This window comes from Callospermophilus lateralis, chromosome 1 (assembly GCF_048772815.1).
Source record: "Callospermophilus lateralis isolate mCalLat2 chromosome 1, mCalLat2.hap1, whole genome shotgun sequence".
Lineage (NCBI taxonomy): Eukaryota > Metazoa > Chordata > Mammalia > Rodentia > Sciuridae > Callospermophilus > Callospermophilus lateralis.
Window position 1 is genome coordinate 86,671,425 of NC_135305.1, and position 16,901 is coordinate 86,688,325.

General features: G+C 45.2%; 1 protein-coding gene across 6 annotated transcripts in view; it reads right to left on the reverse strand.

The window, feature by feature from the left end:
• Window positions 1-16,585, reverse strand: part of Nod1 (nucleotide binding oligomerization domain containing 1) — a 55,963-nt gene extending 39,378 nt beyond the window's left edge. For 3 of the 6 annotated variants that reach the window (XM_076835980.2, XM_076835974.2, XM_076836007.2), the window contains exon 1: window positions 16,288-16,582. The gene's annotated coding sequence lies outside the window, so the exon portion shown is untranslated. Of the gene's footprint in view, window positions 1-16,287 lie in introns of all 6 variants that reach the window. The other 3 variants (XM_076835997.2, XM_076835987.2, XM_076836015.2) reach the window with 3 other exon arrangements.
• Window positions 16,586-16,901: the final 316 nt, after the last annotated feature.

A 16,901-nucleotide genomic window follows, 5' to 3' on the forward strand; every position in this document is an offset into this window, starting at 1 on the left:
AAAAAGCAGAAAAAAGTTTGGAGGAAAAAAATTGTCACCTGTCACCCACATGCAATAACCACCTAACATTTTGAAGCCTTTTCTTTCAGTTTTCATCTATATGATTTGTGGGTACATTGGGTTCTGGTGTGTTTCTTTTTTTTTTTTTTTTTTAGGTAAAACCAATAATTCTTTTTTTTTAAAAATTAATTGTTATTGTAGGTTGTTCAAAACATTACATAGTTCTTGATATATCATATTTCACACTTTGATTCAAGTGGGATATGAGCTCCCATTTTTACCCCATATACAGATTGCAGAATCACATCAGTTGCACAACCATTGATTTACATATTGCCATTCTGGTGACTGTTGTATTCTGCTGCCTTTCCTATCCTCTACTATCCCCCCTCCCCCCTCCCCTCCCCTCTTCTCTCTCTACCCCCTCTACTGTAATTCATTTCTCCCCCTTATATTTTTCCTCCTTTCCCCTCACTTCCTCTTGTATGTAATTTTGTATACCCCTGAGGGTCTCCTTCCATTTACATGCAATTTCCCTTCTCTCTCCCTTTCCCTCCCACCTCTCATCCCTGTTTAATGTAAATCTTCTTCTCATGCTCTTTGTCCCTACTCTGTCTGGTGTGTTTCTATCGCACCCTTTATTTCAGAGTTCTTTGTGAATGCCAGGGTCCTGTTTTGAAGCTGGTTTCTGACCAACCCACCAGGCTTCCAGAAAGCAGAATGCTTCACCTTACCTGGCTTTCCTTTTATAAAGATAAGAACTCATGAGCCACGAGCCACGCTGCTGTTCCCCTGTGCAAGTCCCTGAACCCAAAAGAGGCTCAAAAGCGATGGCAGATGGCTGCACCTTCCCTGGCCTGACCCTGCCTTCCCGAACTGTGCAGCAAACCTGGGTGCTCGGCAGCCTCCACCAGCTGCCACATCAGCCAACAGAGTTCTACCCTCCACCTGACCTGAGGAACGGCTGTCAGGGTGGGGAGCTGTGGAAACGCCTCCATGATGTTGCAGCCTCATGCATTCCTTCCACACAGATCCACTACACACTTGCTCACACTCACAGTCAGCCTGGCTCTGTGAGGGGCCCCAGCAGGCAGATGATCGTTGCAAACACAGAGTAAGCGCTTTGGTTGGGGACCTGCATTGACCTAATGCTCTACATATTCTGCAAAAGGCAGGCTTAAATACATGGTCTCTGGAGTCCTTCTCTGGTGTTCAAACTTGATCATTAGCAAGTTAGAAGGAAGCACCTGCTGCATAGATCCATGGCGGAAAGGACTGGTTGCTAGTAGTTATTTTCAGGTTACAGGGAACAGGGCACACCAAAGTGATCTCGTTCATGGGCTTTATCAGATGGCTCATTGTAAGGACCGCCACTCACTAGCAAGTTAGCCAGCTTCTCTGGGCCTTGATTTCCTCAAAGTGAGAATCCCTGCCTCAAAGTGTTGCTGGAAGAATTGAGTTAATGTGCACAAAATGTCTAGACCAGGGCTGCAGACAATAGACCTCAGTCATTTTCAAATCATTTGATCTTTTCTGTCATCTCCATCCTTACCACAACCGCAGGTGGCAGAGACCAATGTTACCACTGCTTTACAAATGAGAAAACTGAGGTTAAGTGTCTTCATGTGGTTCACAGCTGGGCAGGGCAGACCACTCCAGAATGAAGAGTGAGTGCATAAATGGAACGAGAAAAGCAGAGAGAGCCCATCTGGAGCTCTCTAGAGAGCTTCCTTGGGCTCCAGTCATGGTGACCACAGAGGTGGCTGCTCCATGGGAGCCCTCTGTAGTGGAATGTGACAGGTAGATGTGGGTAGAGCCCCTCTCCCTTAGGGAGTTTGAATTTGAGGCACACAGACACTGACCTGGAATAACTCAGACACATGAGTAACAGCCAAATGGTCTCCACAGCCACCAGACACGGGAGCCCTTATTTCAAGTGGCCTTTTAATAAACCCCATGAACAAATCTTCCCAGCATGCCCTTGTTCCTGCAGCCTATTAACACTAGCAAATACAGTCCTGTTTAGCAGGTAGCTTTGTCCTGTGCAAGATCATCCAGCAGTGCCTGGATGCAGAAGTCACCCTGCCTCGAGTGTGGCTGTGACTCTTTACTCCCAGAGCAAGCAGACACAATCTTCTCCCAAAACAGAATTTGGCCTCCATCCCAACTGATGAGGGCTGGGCAAGAGGAGAAATCTCAAGAAGTCATTTCCCATCATCTACACTGGCTCTATTATTTCACTCTTTGCCAAGACATCCAATTCTTGGAAATCATCATTCATTCTCTTTTAAACATATGTATTTCAAAATGAACAACACAGCCTTCTGCAAATTGGTGTTGCAATACCAGCAGATAAGATTCCAAACTTCTGAGTCCTTTTCAGGGAAACATAAAGAATGTAGCAGATGCTAACTTTGAGTTAAAACTCAAAAGATGACACAAACGAAAAAAACAAAAAAACAGTGAGATCGATGTAGTCAGGCCATTCTGAAAGTATTTCTGCTGTGGAAACTTTCTGCAAATATATTGGAAACAAATAGAATTGTAAATAAAAGCAAGGCCAGCTTTGGAATCTGGCCCAGGTCATCTCCCTGGCCACATCCCACTTCTCTCTTCTCAAGTTCTTTTCTTTCTTGAAATGCAAGTTTCTCAAACAGTCTTCTGCTCAGGAACCTGGGCAGCCCTAGGTAAAGGCTAATGCTTTTACATACACAGAAACAGGCTTATAATAGGATGTTACTGACTATAGGCTATTTTTCACAGACTTCCCCACCCCTTCCTCGAGGATCAACATAGTGGTAGAAATATGCTGCTAGTTACATAGCCCAGGTGTTCCTCCTAGAGACCTGGATTACCACTCCCTACCTCCTTGCTTTGACCCATGACATGTGAGCAGAAGTGGAGAGAGGTGCTTTGGGCAGGCAGCTTGAGGTATCAGTGCACCATTTCTCAACAGGCAACTCTTCTTTGGCACTACGGCCAACACCATGCAAGATGGTGGCTGCTCCATCAGCCCAAGGCCAAGTCCACAAATAACTCCAGTGAGTGGCACCCTTGCCAACTGGATTTGCATAGAGGGTGAGCAAGAAATAAGTGATGGTTGTTTGAGCTGCTGAGATTTCAAAATTATCTGTCACTGTGGTTCCTCCTTGCCCAATAATTTGACAGATACAATTTTAGATAAGAAGAACATCCTGGACGTGAAGAAACCAAGGCCCAAGATGGGGCGTCTTGGTTTGAAATGTCTAAGGCCAGTGGGATTGGAAGCAGAGGAGGAACAGTTAAAATGTCTAGCCCAGGAAGCTCAGCATAGTCCTCTCTCCCTCATGAGACTGCAGTTTCTACAGGACAGAAACCCACTCCATTAAAGGAGGCATTTTAGCAATCACCTCATCCTAAGGAAATCACCTCGACTCAAAGATCCTGGCCAGCTAGAAAAAAAAAAAAAATGCTCAGTGCTCATTAAACTAAACAATGGTTCATTAAAACCAAACACACATGGACACAAGGCTCTTCCTGTGCACTGGAAGTAAGTGAAAAGCTCCTCCTGGTTTGGGGAAATATCACAGTGAATCTGATGAGCTTGTTCTGAGCGTGAGCAGGAGTATTTTGTCTTTGATTTAGGAGAAGGCTATCAACTCATGGACTGGTTTGAAATAAGGAATCAGTCTGGTTTGAAATAACTGAAAAATCAATAGCTGCAAAAATAGCACAGAGCAAAAGTCAACAAAGATGACTTTCAAGTAGGTTTTTTGTTGTTTTTTTTTTAATCCAAGGGCCTCAAAAAACACCATACTGAAGAAATGCTTCCTGATTCCCAAGATGTTTTATCATTTCCCCTTCTTTTCCTGTAACACACGCTGCAAAACATTCTCAGCTCAGCTGCCTTCGTGTACCATTCTCACCCCAAGTGGTGTTTCAATTTCAATTTCTTAGCAGCAGATGTGTGATGCCAAATGGACTTTAGTCTTCCCCACCCCATACTTGCTCCCCATTCAAATGGTTACCCAGGGAACCACTACAAACACTCCCTTTCTGTTAAGAACACACCACCACTGGAGTCTAGCCATCAGAAACATCCACAGCAAACCCAGAACTTGCCATACTTGCCAAATAGGCTTCCAGATATTCTGTCCACCACAGTCCTGGAGGATTGAAAGAGATAATTGGTAGCATTTATTTATTCATTAAAATAAGTTATAACCATCATTTCCAGCCTACCCACCTCGGGGTTCATAGTATCAGGATGACAGTATGTCATTAGGACATTCTGGCCCCAGCAACTTGACAATAACCCAAGCACAATTTGAATATATACCCATAAATGTTAAGGGTTGTAGCTGGATTCTCCTTGAGGAAATTGCTTCTCTCTTGAACAACATTCATGATGCTGAATTTAATACAAAACTATCTCCTGAGAGGAGTTTTGCAAATGATGAAGATAATCCACACTGAATCAGTTGACATGAACCCAGATATTCAGGGACAAGGTGATCATGTGAATGACATGTCTCCATCATCCTTCAAGATGCCCAAGAGTGAAGCAAGAGGACTAACCCATCCCAAGAGCACTCCAACAGGAAGCTCATGCCCAGCCTGTTTTTATACACTATGCTAGAGCTATAGAGGGAACACATAGGCTCCATCAACTCAAATTGGGTCCTGCTTTCTCTGCAGCTTAATCTTCAAAAATCCACATTGGGTGGGGGGCATTTCTTCTGTTTTCTTGTTTTGTTTTCAATTCATTAAGGAACTTAACCTGGAAAATGAGCTCAGCCTGGTACGCCTTTGCCACAGCAGGAAACTACAGGTGCATGAAGCTATAGTGACTACTGGACACTTTGAAGCTCCATTAACACTCATTTACTTTAAGGATCAGGAAGCACTTAGTCCCTCAGAACTTCAAAGCAGATAGAAGCCAGTCAATCCCTCTCAATATGCCTTCTCTCAGTTTCTCTCCCTTCTTCTTCCCCCTTCCCCTCTCCATCTCTCCTTCCCTCCATCTTCCTCTCATGAGAAAGCACCGTATAATCTGAACCCCAGACACACAGACACTGTCATTCTGCCCACAAAGGAAGGAATGCAGACACAGTCAACGTAAGCACTCAGGGTGGGACCGTGATGAAATGCAGAACGTCCCTTCGCAGCTGCCTGGACCTTCAGAGAAGCCAAGCAACTGCCTCGCATTCTCCAGTCAAGTAGCTCTTTTCTCTGGTCAAGAAACCCTGTTCACAGTGCATGGAGGGCCAGCCCCTCCACTCTGCTGGGCTCCCAGAGTGGACTGGGATGTTGACCCACTCACCCATTTTAGAGATGCAGAAACTGAGGCCCTCAGCAGCACAGAAACTTGTCTGGATCAACCAAAACTAGAATCCAGGTCTCCTGGCACCAAGACAATTGCTTGTTTTGCTTACTTCTGTTTAGGGTAGCCCTCTTAGCAGGTAAGAGTTTGCCATCTCCCAGTGGGGACTGACACCTGTCAGAATGGGAAAAGGGCAGTGGTCCCACTTCACCCTGTCCCTCCTCTACAGAAAGGGTGTACTTTATCCCACCTCTCTCAGAAGAGGTGGTACTTTCTTTCCTATATTGATCATTCTTTCTGATCAATTGATTGCGGCAGGGAAGGGCAAAGACCCTAATCACTAGTTGTGTGACTTGGGCAAATAACACTACCCTTTTGTGCTTGCAATTTCTTATCTGCAAAACACAGATAATAAGAGCACCTACCTCATAGGATCACCATGAGGATGCAATGAATTGATACATCTTCCGGGTTTAGATCAGCCCTGGGCACACAGTGACCTGGGAATTCTGCCCTGGGAATCTTTGAGGCTCAGCATTTGACTATAAGGAATGGCGTCTATGTGCTTAGTTATTGTATCTCTAGCACAAATAGGGTGCTAGAGAAAAACCATGGAATGAATGGATCTGGCCCGACTCACTGCCTACAGCCAGTGCTTCATCATGCTCACTGAAGAATATATGCTCTTCCATAGTTCAAGATCCCCCTTAGGGAATGCCAACTGCTAAGTTTATTTGTATAAGTTCCCATTTGTAGGACCACCAGCCTTTCCTGTTGTCTTTCATATTAGTTACTGCCTTAAAAAGGTGAATCAGAGCCTAGCTCTCAGTACAGTTGCTGGCTGCTTAAATACCCACTGCTTAGTAATTAGCCTCTCCCTGCAGTGCCTTACCGGGTTGGTTGGCAACTGTGGATTGACCCTTTCCTGATTTGGTCCAGGCTTTGAAAAACAAAGAGTTTCAAAAACATCATGCATGGGGTTTATCTCTGAGGGTCCAGTGAATAAAAACACCTTGATAAGGATAACTGATAGCAAATAAGAGTCTTGAATCAGAAGCCCAGGTCCTGGAACTCAGCAAAGGCTTAAGTGCTTATGCAGAAGAAAGCACTACACAAAGGGCAGATCTGGAAGCCCGAGGACATCTGGATGTGGCATTTAGGATTGACACAGAAAGTGTCTGGGCTTCTCCAGTGAAAAGCAGTTCACAGGAACAAAATGTATTAGTCACCACAGAAGCTTGAGTTGGAACTTGGCTGTGAGCAAATAAACATTGCTGACTGCTAGCCAGAGTGCTTAGCTGAAGACTTGTATTACCCCATTTGAACATGTTACTTCAGCCAGCCAGCGTCTGGGACACAGATCTATCAGACCTCAGCCAGACTACCTGGCGTTTACATGCATTGGCCCTGAGTGGCAATCAGACATTGAGATTTTGACAGAACCACAAACCATGGACCGTTCTCCATGGAGCCCACTCAGCCTGGGCCAGGGCTGCTTACTGAGAGAGCTCCAAGCTTATGGAGAAGACCCAGTGACCAGCCAAGACCCACTGAGGGAGGAGGATCGGTCCATGCAGATGCCAGAAGCAAGCCAGCATGCTCTGGTAGGGGCTTGGCCCTGTATAGAGGAACCTTTTCCAGTCACCGGAGCTTCAAATAAAGAATGTCCTTCTTCCAAACCCCACACCTCCAAGTATATGCAAATTCAACTGCTGGTAGTTGAATTTGAATTTTTCAACCTGTAGTGTAATTTGAAGTTTCAAAAGTGATCGAGTGGGGCCCGTGGCACACGCCTGTAATCCCAGGGGCTCTGAATGTTGAGGCAGGAGGATCACAAGTTCAAAGCCAGCCTCAGCAATTTAGCGAAGCCCTAAGCAATTTAGTGAGACGCTGTCTGTAAATAAAATATTTTAAAAAGGGCTGAGGATATAGCTCGGTGGTTAAGCAGCCCTGGATTCAATCCCTGGTACCAAAAAATTAAAAGGTGACAGGGTGGGGAAAGCATCCCTTTCAGGAATTCTGGGAGGCAGAATAGATGTCTAAAAACCTTCGGTGGATGTCCCTTCCCCAGGGGGTTCCTGGCATTTTGTGTTCACAAAGACTGACACCTGACCCCACTCCCCCAACCCCCTTCACCCTTTGGAGTCTTTTGTTTCTGCTTCCAGAAGCCTAGAAGGATTGGAAGCCACCAGACATCCCCTGAGGCTCCTGATGAAGAATGCCGGGGTACTTAGGAGGACCCCACCCATTCAAACTCATCTGACCCAGAAAACTCTAGAGCAGGTGCTGTGGGCTGGGCACATCTGGCTCCAAATCCTGGTTCTGCCCTCTTTCACTTTATTCTGAGCCTTGGTTCCTTTGTCTAGAAATTGAAAAGTGCCGTGTGACAGGGTCTGGGGACTCTGTCCTCATGATGGGTTAATCCATTCATGAATTAAAGCATTAATGGATTCATGAAGGTAAAGTTTGCATCCTAAATGTCCCCCAAAGGCCTGTATACTAAAAAGTCTTGGCTGCTAGCTAGCCTGCGGCACCGGGAGGTAGTGACCTCACTTTTCAGAGGTGAGGCCTCATTAGAGGAAGTTAGGTCACTGGGGGTGTGTCCTTGAAGGGATACTGGCACCCTAAACCCTTCCTTTCTCTCTTTGCTTCTCAGTTGCCATGAGGTGAGCAGTTTCCTCCATGATGCCCCCTGCCGTGATGTTCTGTCTCTCCACAGGCCCAAAGGAAACAGGGCTGAGTGACTGTGGACTAAAACCTCTGAAACTATGAGTCAAAATAAACATTTCCTCCTTTTAAGTTGATCTCTCAGGTATTTTGTCAGTGTTGGAAATCTAACACAGCAGGTTATCACGGGTTAGTGTTAGTTATCACTAGCTTTGGTCTGTTATACAAGCCGATATAGTGGGCTCTTGTGAGTTCCCTCTCTTCCTCACTGCAGAGTGCCCACCAGCAAGCAGACCTGCACCAGGTGAGGTTCCTTGACCTCAGACTCCCAGCCTCTGAACTGTAAGAGATAAATTTCTTTAGTTATAGCTACAGAAAACAGACTAATTAATTATCTATAAATTACCTTTTCTGGACAGATTAATGATAAGGAAAAGAAGCGGGGGGGGGGGGGGGGGGCGGGGGGCGGATTCTTCAATAGCTTCTCACTCACTGAACATTAGGAAAAAAATCTCGACTCCTTACCCAAACACTCTGCTTGGCCTGGGCTTGGTTCATTCTCTAGCTATTCTCTGTGCTTCCAGGCTCAGGCCTCACCAGGCCTCTCTGTTCCCCCACACACCCAATCCTGGGAGACCTCTGGTCTTCAAGCATACTCTTCCTTGCATCTGCATCTTTGGTGCAGCCCCAAGTCCAAGTTGAAGAGGCTAGTTTTTGGAGAAACAACTCCAGACTCTCCTGATCCTGGCACAGCTCTGATCTTTTGTATCAGCATGCTGTAGTTTCCACTTAAAGCCTTACTGAAACAGAGTCCTTTAACATTAAAAACAACTTTAAAATTAAAAGCAACTTTCTGGGTGTGGTGGAACACACCTATATTCCCAGGGACTCGGGAGGCTGAGGTAGGAGAATAGTGTTTGAGGCCAGCCTCAGCCACTTAGTGAGACCCTCAGCAACTAAGTGAAACCCTGTCTCAAAATGAAAAATTAAAAAAAAGGGCGGTGGATGTAACTCAGTGGTAAAGGGTGTCTGGGTCCAATCCCCAGTACCAAAATAAATAATAAAAGCAATTTCTTCATAGCAACTTCTCCCCATCTGGAGTTTCCTCTTGCTGAGAATGGAAACTAGAAGCTACCAAGCTACCTCCTAGTGGGGGTGTTAGGGGAGAAATGAATTGCAACATGTTCCTGACTAGCACAGCCTCATGGAATGTACATGTTTATTTCCTGCCTATTGTCCTACTGTTCACACACCCCTGAGTCTCTAGAAAAGGGGAATTGGAGACCAAACTGTTCTCCTATATCTTCCTCAAGGCCAATTTTGCATAAATCTGTTTTCCTTCACCAACCTTTGCCTCCCAAAATATAGTGGAACCTTCTATTCCCAGTAACATTACCACAACTGATGACTAAATATTTTCTTGTTTGCCCTCCCATCACCTATGGATGGAAATTCTGTGTTCCCCACAGTTCCTATGCGCACACAAAGATGCAGATGCATCTTTGATAAAGTCCTGAGGGTAAAGCCCTCTTGACTAATGTCTTTATAAGAAGAGACACGAGGAAGATCTCTTGCTTTCTGTTTCTCTTTCTCTGCCACATGAAGACCCAGCAATAAGGAGGCCATCTGCAAGCCAGGGTGGGTTTACCTGTATACCTGAATGTGCTGCACCCAACATTCATGCCCTCAGCCTCCAGGACTGTAGGAAATTAAGGTCTGTTGTTGAAGCCACTGATCCATGACGATTTGTGGTAAAGACAGCCTCCAGTCACCTGCCAACTCCATTTGGCCTGAGACTGGGTCTGTGTCATTCACTGCTGCATCCCAAGTATTTAGTCGACTTCTGGTCCTGGCAGGACCGTCTGATAATATTGATTGAATGAATGTATTGAAGAGCTGAAGCCCCAAAGAGCCAGTAGGAACCAGGAATTACAAATAGCTTTCTAATACTCTTCAACACCAGGCTGGGGAGCCAGCAAAATGCTTCACCCCGCAGGGAAAGCCCGAAATTGTCACCTCTCACAGAAATGCTAAAATATCCATCACTTGCTCAGTTGAGAATTTGCTTTTCTGGGCTCCCAAGCTCCATGGACATAGGCCCCTGGGAAGATGGTGAGATTTCAAGAAGAAGAGAAAGCCACTGGAGTAAGGGAAGGTAAGAGATTTCAGTAGAAGGGGTATAATTAGAAGAGCCACCCGTAATTTTTGATGGAATTCTATTTTAGAATTGGAGACCAAAATGTTCTCCTATATCTTCCTCAAGGCCAATTTTGCAAAAATCAATTTTGCACCTGAATCCCATCCTGGATGTCTGGGACTGTTTTCTGTGCTCCTAAATATCCCCATACCTGTCTGGGTAAAGGTATGCATTGCTGTACCTTTACACAGGCTAACAATCTCAGTGCACACAGATGGCACTTACTGCAAAACAAACACAATAATTCATCCTAATAGCATCAGTCAATATCAATATCAGGGGCTTCTGTTTTTCACTCTTTTTTAGCTGATATTAGGTAGCACAATCTAAGAAATGGTTGAGGTTTACAAGTTACCCAAGTGGGCAGAAGGAGGAGACCCCCACGGTACTACATAAGCAGCCATTTCTTTGGAAGCTGGGGCCCTCTGTCCAGAAACAGGGCTCTAAGCAGAACAGGTGCTCTCCCACCAGTTAATTGTTTAGGAGGTGGTGGCCAGGGCAGGTGGGTGGGACCAGCAGAGGCTAATCCCTGCTCTCTATGCAGTTGGGGCAGAAGTTAAGAACAAGGGCCCTTTGGGACTGTGGTTGTGGCTCAATGGCAGAGTACTCGCCCATCATGTATGAAGCACTGGGTTTCATCCTCAGCACCACAAACAAATAAATAAATAAAATGAAGGTTTTGTGTCCACACCAACTAAAAATAAATTTAAAAAAATAAGAGGGGCCCTACCTACTTCAAGTCCTGGGAACAGCATTTATTCTCTGTCAACTTTGAGCTACTTAACCTAATAAAATCTCAGTAGTTTCATCTGTAAAATGGAAGGAATGATAAGTCCTGGGTAGAATTGTTGGAAAGATTTAATGAGCTAAAAACCAAAATTAAAATCTCTAAAACCTTACCGGTACTCAGGAAGTCAATGCAAGTGTCTGCTGTTATTATTTGGGGTCTACTAAATCAGATGCATCATCATTTCATTTAATCAAATTAAGTCTCAAACCAGTCTTTCCAGACAGATGAGTTATCCCCATTTTGTACCAAAAGCTGAGGGTAATGGGGATCAAGTACTTTATTCAAAGACACACCAGTAGCTGATGGCAAAACCAGCACAGGAACCAAAGCAGCTGTCATAGTTATCATCACCATCACAATCACCAGTTCTTAAGAGCTAACTCCTGTTTTTGGAGCTTCACATAGATTAGTCATCAATACTCAAGCACCAAAGGCAGCAGAATACAACAGACACCAGAATGGCAATATGTAAATCAATGGTTGTGCAACTGATGTGATTCTGCAATCTGTATATGGGGTAAAAATGGGAGCTCATATCCCACTTGAATCAAAGTGTGAAATATGATATATCAAGAACTATGTAATGTTTTGAACAACCTACAATAAAAATTAATTAAAAAAAAATACTCAAGCACCTGGTAAGAAAGGAGTCACTATAAAGGTGGACAGAGAGTTGGGGAGATTAAAGATCTTGGCCAAGGTCATGCAGTTAGTTAACAAGGTAAGGGAGGGATCCTTGTTCTGGCTCTAAAACCCACTTAAATCCTGTTTGCCTGGCATTTGTTATAGATCTCATATCTCCACCTGAAATCACCAACATGGCTGGTTTCATGATCAGTGAACACTGGTCTTGTTAAGTGAGGTCAGGAATGGCCTTCTCAGTGAAGGGGCCTGTGGTCCTATATTGTAAAGACTTAGGATACCCACCCCCCAACAACAAAAAAGAAGCCTAGCTTTTTACACAGTTCCTTGCAGAAGGATTGGTCCAAGATCATAGAAAGAAATTTGGGAATGTATTCAAATGAAGCATGGTCATTCCTGTCATTAGATCTTTAATCTTTTAGAGCAATGTGTGATATTCTCCCAAGTACATCATCATCTCTCTCACCAAGTAAGGAGTCTCCTCAGCCAGATGTGACTGTCCTCTCCAGTCGCATGTGGCTCTAGAAATACCCAGTCACTACATCCTCCCAGTTCCTCTGACCCTAACTTATATCGGGGTGATGAGACAACAAAAAAGGGACATCAATATTCTCAAACATACAAGGGGTGTTTGTTTAATAAAATAATTTTAATAAAACTCACAGGGATAAAATTTTCATGTTTTGTTAAAATATTAATCTACCAGAACCTGGTGCTAATCTGGTACTCAATTAATTGGTAATGACCTGGCTCCTTATCTTGACCTATGTAATATCTCTTTAAGTTATATTTTTTTCTAATTTAAAGTAAAATTACTTCTCAGCTAAACAAATTCCAAAGTGGTGGCTTACTAGAGAGTGGCCTATTGATTGTAATGACATAAAATCACCTTGCTGGCTGCATAGAAGCCATTCCTTCTCAGGGAACTCTGCTCCATCAAAGGACCAAGAAAAGATGCCCTAAAAGTAACGGCATCCCCAGCTGGCTCCAGAGGTTGCGGAGAAGGCAAAGGGAAAGGTGGTGGAGAACTTGCGTTGGCCACCTCTGTATAGCCATCTGCCTAGCTTGGTGTGTGACAGTTCCAGAAAAAACTCAAGTTGAAATAAGAATCTGTTGCAGGGCCTGACCTTGGACCCTCTTGGAGGAATGCTTATCTTGCTCATTGTGCAGCAGGGAAGTCCTAACACAGAACAATAGAACACTATGTTTTGGGACAGAGTGCTGTCAGAACACTGGCAAGAGCCATTTCCTTGCTCCTTTGACAAGAAGTTATTCTTTGGTTGGTGCAAGGTCAGCCTAGTGGCAGTTCCTGAACTCTTGGTGTCTGGACTTTTGTAAGATGATATGTTGTGCATCACCTCTGGCCTATCATGAATGTTATATGTAAATTGGCACATACCCACTATAAAAGCTATTTTTTTAATATTTTGTTTATTTAGTTGTAGTTGGACCCATACCTTTATTTTATTTTTATGCAGTGCTGAGGATCGAACCCAGGGCCTTGCATGTGCTAGGCAAGCACTCTACCACTTAGTTACAACCCCAGCCCATTAAAAAAGATATTTTTGCAGTGCAATAAAGCATACTCTGTTCTCCAAACCATCTCAGGAGGGGTTTCTCAGTGCTCTTAAGCTCCCCCACAGTCGATGCTGGAAGGGCAGGTCTCTCAGCAAGAATCCAAGCCAGGATATCTTGCTTCAATAAACTTCCTAGCACTGGGTAAAATCCATCAATTCACTGAAATGGTAGCAGCTACACAGTACTTTCCACAAGAGTCAAATTTGGAAAGAACACTTATCCTCAACAAATACTCCTTCCACCCCTGGACTGCAGATAGAACCCAGGGACTCTACCACTGAGATACAGCCCCAGCCATTTTCATTTTTTATTTTTTTTAAAAAATGTATTTATTCTAATTAGGTATATATGACAACAGAATGCATTTTGATTCATTGTACATAACTGCAGCACAATTTTCATTTCTCTGGTTGTACACAATGTAGTGTCGCACATTGTTATGCATGTAAAGAGGGTAATGATGTCCATCTCATTCCACCATCTTTCCTGCCCCCATGCCTATTGTTTATTTTGAGACTGGGTCTAGCTAAGTTTCCCAGGCTGGCATCAAACTTGTGATCCTCCCAAGTCAATAGGATTACAGGCCTGTGCTCCCATGCCAGAACTCAGTGAGCATTTGATGCAATGAAGAAGAGTGTTCCCCAAAACAAGTTCAGACCTATAGATGGCTGAAAGAAGATCCTTTGTGTGACATGCAATTGACTTCCCCATGATGTCAAAAAAACAAAAAATACCAGGGCCTGGAAACTTGCAAAATACCTATAGCTTCTGCATGACAAAAATTCAGCACAAGTAGAAATGTTAGTTAATTTCATCTTGCCTAACTCTCCACTCCCCCTAAAAAAAAGAATTGTAGAAGAAACTGGTAACTTGAACTTCAAATCCTAGGTTTGTATCTTAGATTTTTAACAAATAGTGAACTTTTTTTTTGATAAAAGATAAGGCCCTGGTATCTTGTTTAAGCTAATATCAGGGATCACACAGACACTATAAATCTTACTCTTCATACTTCTACGACTTCACTGTTTATATTTGTAAAGTCTAAACGGTGCCGCTGCTGTTGCTATCAAAGTGACTGTCATATCACACTGAGGGGTGAAAGTTTTGGCTGGGGTGCAGGCATCAGCAGCTATAGGATTTGGGCTTCATGATCTAGACTTCTTACTGTCTTTGGTCATCAAAGAAAGAGTCACTACCCCTAGGCCAAGAGTCAGGAGCAAAACAGGAACAGCAGGTGCATGATCTGAGATGGCAGCCCGCAGGAGATACACATGTATGCCACAGGAGTCTCTGCTGACAGCCCCCACTGGAGGCCATTTGGGGATGTAGGAGGCAGTGAGGTGCGGGAAGACTGAAGATTCAGGACAGCTTTCTTTTGTGAAGAAATTTATTTCCATCACATGGAATAAACTTATAGACTAGAGCCATTAATAAGCCCTCTTGGTGATAGTAGTCTGAGGACCCAGACCTCAAAGACCTGAGGAGGAAGATACCCTGGATCCCTCCCCTAAGCAGGGCAGCAGGGCGGGAGAAGAGCAGGACCAGCTTTTTTTGGTGGTTGCAGGGTACTGGGAATTGAACTCAGGGGCATTTAACCACTGAGCCACATCCTTTTTTTTTTTTTTTTTTTTTGGTATTTTATTTAGAAACAGGATCTCACTGAGTTGCTTAGGGCCTTGCTAAGTTGCTGAGGCTGGCTTTGAACTCACAATCCTCCTGCCTTAGTCTCCCAAGCCTCTGGGATGACAGGGGTATGCCACCAGGCCCAGCAGGCATAAAACTTTGAAGGAGACACCTTCTGGACCAACACTATCATATAATAAAATAAACAATTGTTGGACACAAGTTACCACTACTGTGACTAGTAACTACCAATGACAGAGTACCTGCCGTGTGTCCTGCCTGATGTTTGATATACATCATGTCACTAAAAGATGTTAGCCTCTGGAGAGAGCTCCTACTTTACTCTTATTCCATAGGTAATCGAACATGGGCTCAGAGAGGTCTAGTAACTTGCCAAAGGTCAGAGATCACAGAAGTGTCAGAATCTGAATTTGAACTTAGGGTTAGTGGGCTCCAAAGCTTGAACATTCCTCCATTCCCTCTTTTCTTGCAACCTTTGAAAGACCCCTCTTCTACCTTTTTACTGTGGTTTTAAATCTACCTTTCTCACCTGCCCAGCACATCTGGGGAGCTGCCTGACCCTTATCCAATGGCTCTGCTTCCGAGAGTTACAGCTATCTGCTCCTGGGGTCTACCCCCAGGTGAGGACAGAGAATCCACTTCTAACTTCTGAGGCAGAGACAGGCAAATCTTAACTGAGAGCTTTCAAGAGAAGACCAACCCCACCCTCAGGCAAGTACACCTCTGGTTTCACCCTTAGGGCCTAAGGTGTTGAAATTGTCAAGGGTGCACTTAGCTTCCCCAAGACTAAATTTCAAAAAACCAGCAATCCAGGCATTTCACAGACTGCAGAACCAAAAGGGCATCATTAATCATTCTTATCATTCTGTGTTCCATGTACCAAAAGATTGCACACTTGAAGCAATTTTTCATATGATATTCAGCGACCCTGCCAAGCATTGTCTCATTTCCTAATTTTGTTGCCAGTTGAACACTTAGGGAAGTCCTACCTCAGATTCAGGGCCAAACAGGGCACTGGAAGAAGCCAGCGTATCTGATGGCTGGACTCCAGGAAGGCTCCCAACTTCTCTTGGAAGCCACCCTTGGGTCCTCTAACTCTGGTGCACACTGGAGTCACCCAGGGAGCTTTTCAACAATACAGATGCCTGGGTCCCACCTAGAGATTCTGACTGCATTGATCTAGGGTGTGGCCTGGGTATCTGGATGTTTAAAATGCCCCCCAGGTGACTCTAAATTGCCCGCAGTACAGAGAAGGCCAGCTAGACCACAGCCAGATAAACATTTCCGCTGACGCTTCAGTGCCCGTTTCTGAACTTTGGCGGCATTTCTCCAACTCCTGGGTTTCTCTACCTCGTCCACCCGAGCTCTTCCAGAGCACTGTTGTGTTCTACCCGCAAGCAGATCTCGCCTCCCTGCGCCTCCTCGCCTGCGGCCCCCAGTCTCTTCGCGCGATCGCCTAAGACTTACTTGGCCAAGTTTGCAGAACAGGCAGCGGCTGCAGGCAAGACCCAGCGCCAGGTGCGCCGGGAGCGCAGTGGCCGCGGGAGCGCGGAGGCCCCAAGAGCGCCGCGCCGGCAGCAGCGCTAGGGCAGAGCAGGCACCGCCGCCTCGCGGTCCCGGAACGGGAACTGGTCGGGACGGCTGCTGCGGCCGCGCCCCTCTGGCGGCGCCGGGAGTCTGGCGGGCTCCTGCGGGAGGCCGAGGCTGGGTGGGGGCGGGCCAGGGTGGACTGGCGCTGAAACCCGAGGGGCGCTCTGTGCCGAAAGACACGCAGCCCGCGCCACCGCACAAAGGCGAGTGGACAGGCCTCAGAGTTCGCCGAGGGGTGACAAGCTGGGAACTCGTCGTGACAGCTTGGCCACGGCCTCTGGGAGCCAAGGCCCGCCCCCTAAAGAGCAACCAGAGTCGATGCCTGGACGTAACCGGGAGCTCTGGTTAAAATGGCACGTGTGCTCCACCTGGATGAAAACTCATTCAAAGTAATCAAATTTGCAACTGAGCATAGACTTTGATTTAGACTTTTAAAAAAAAATCTTAGCTTTTCTTCTTGTGTGTCCTTAAGCTTGTTATTAACAATGCAT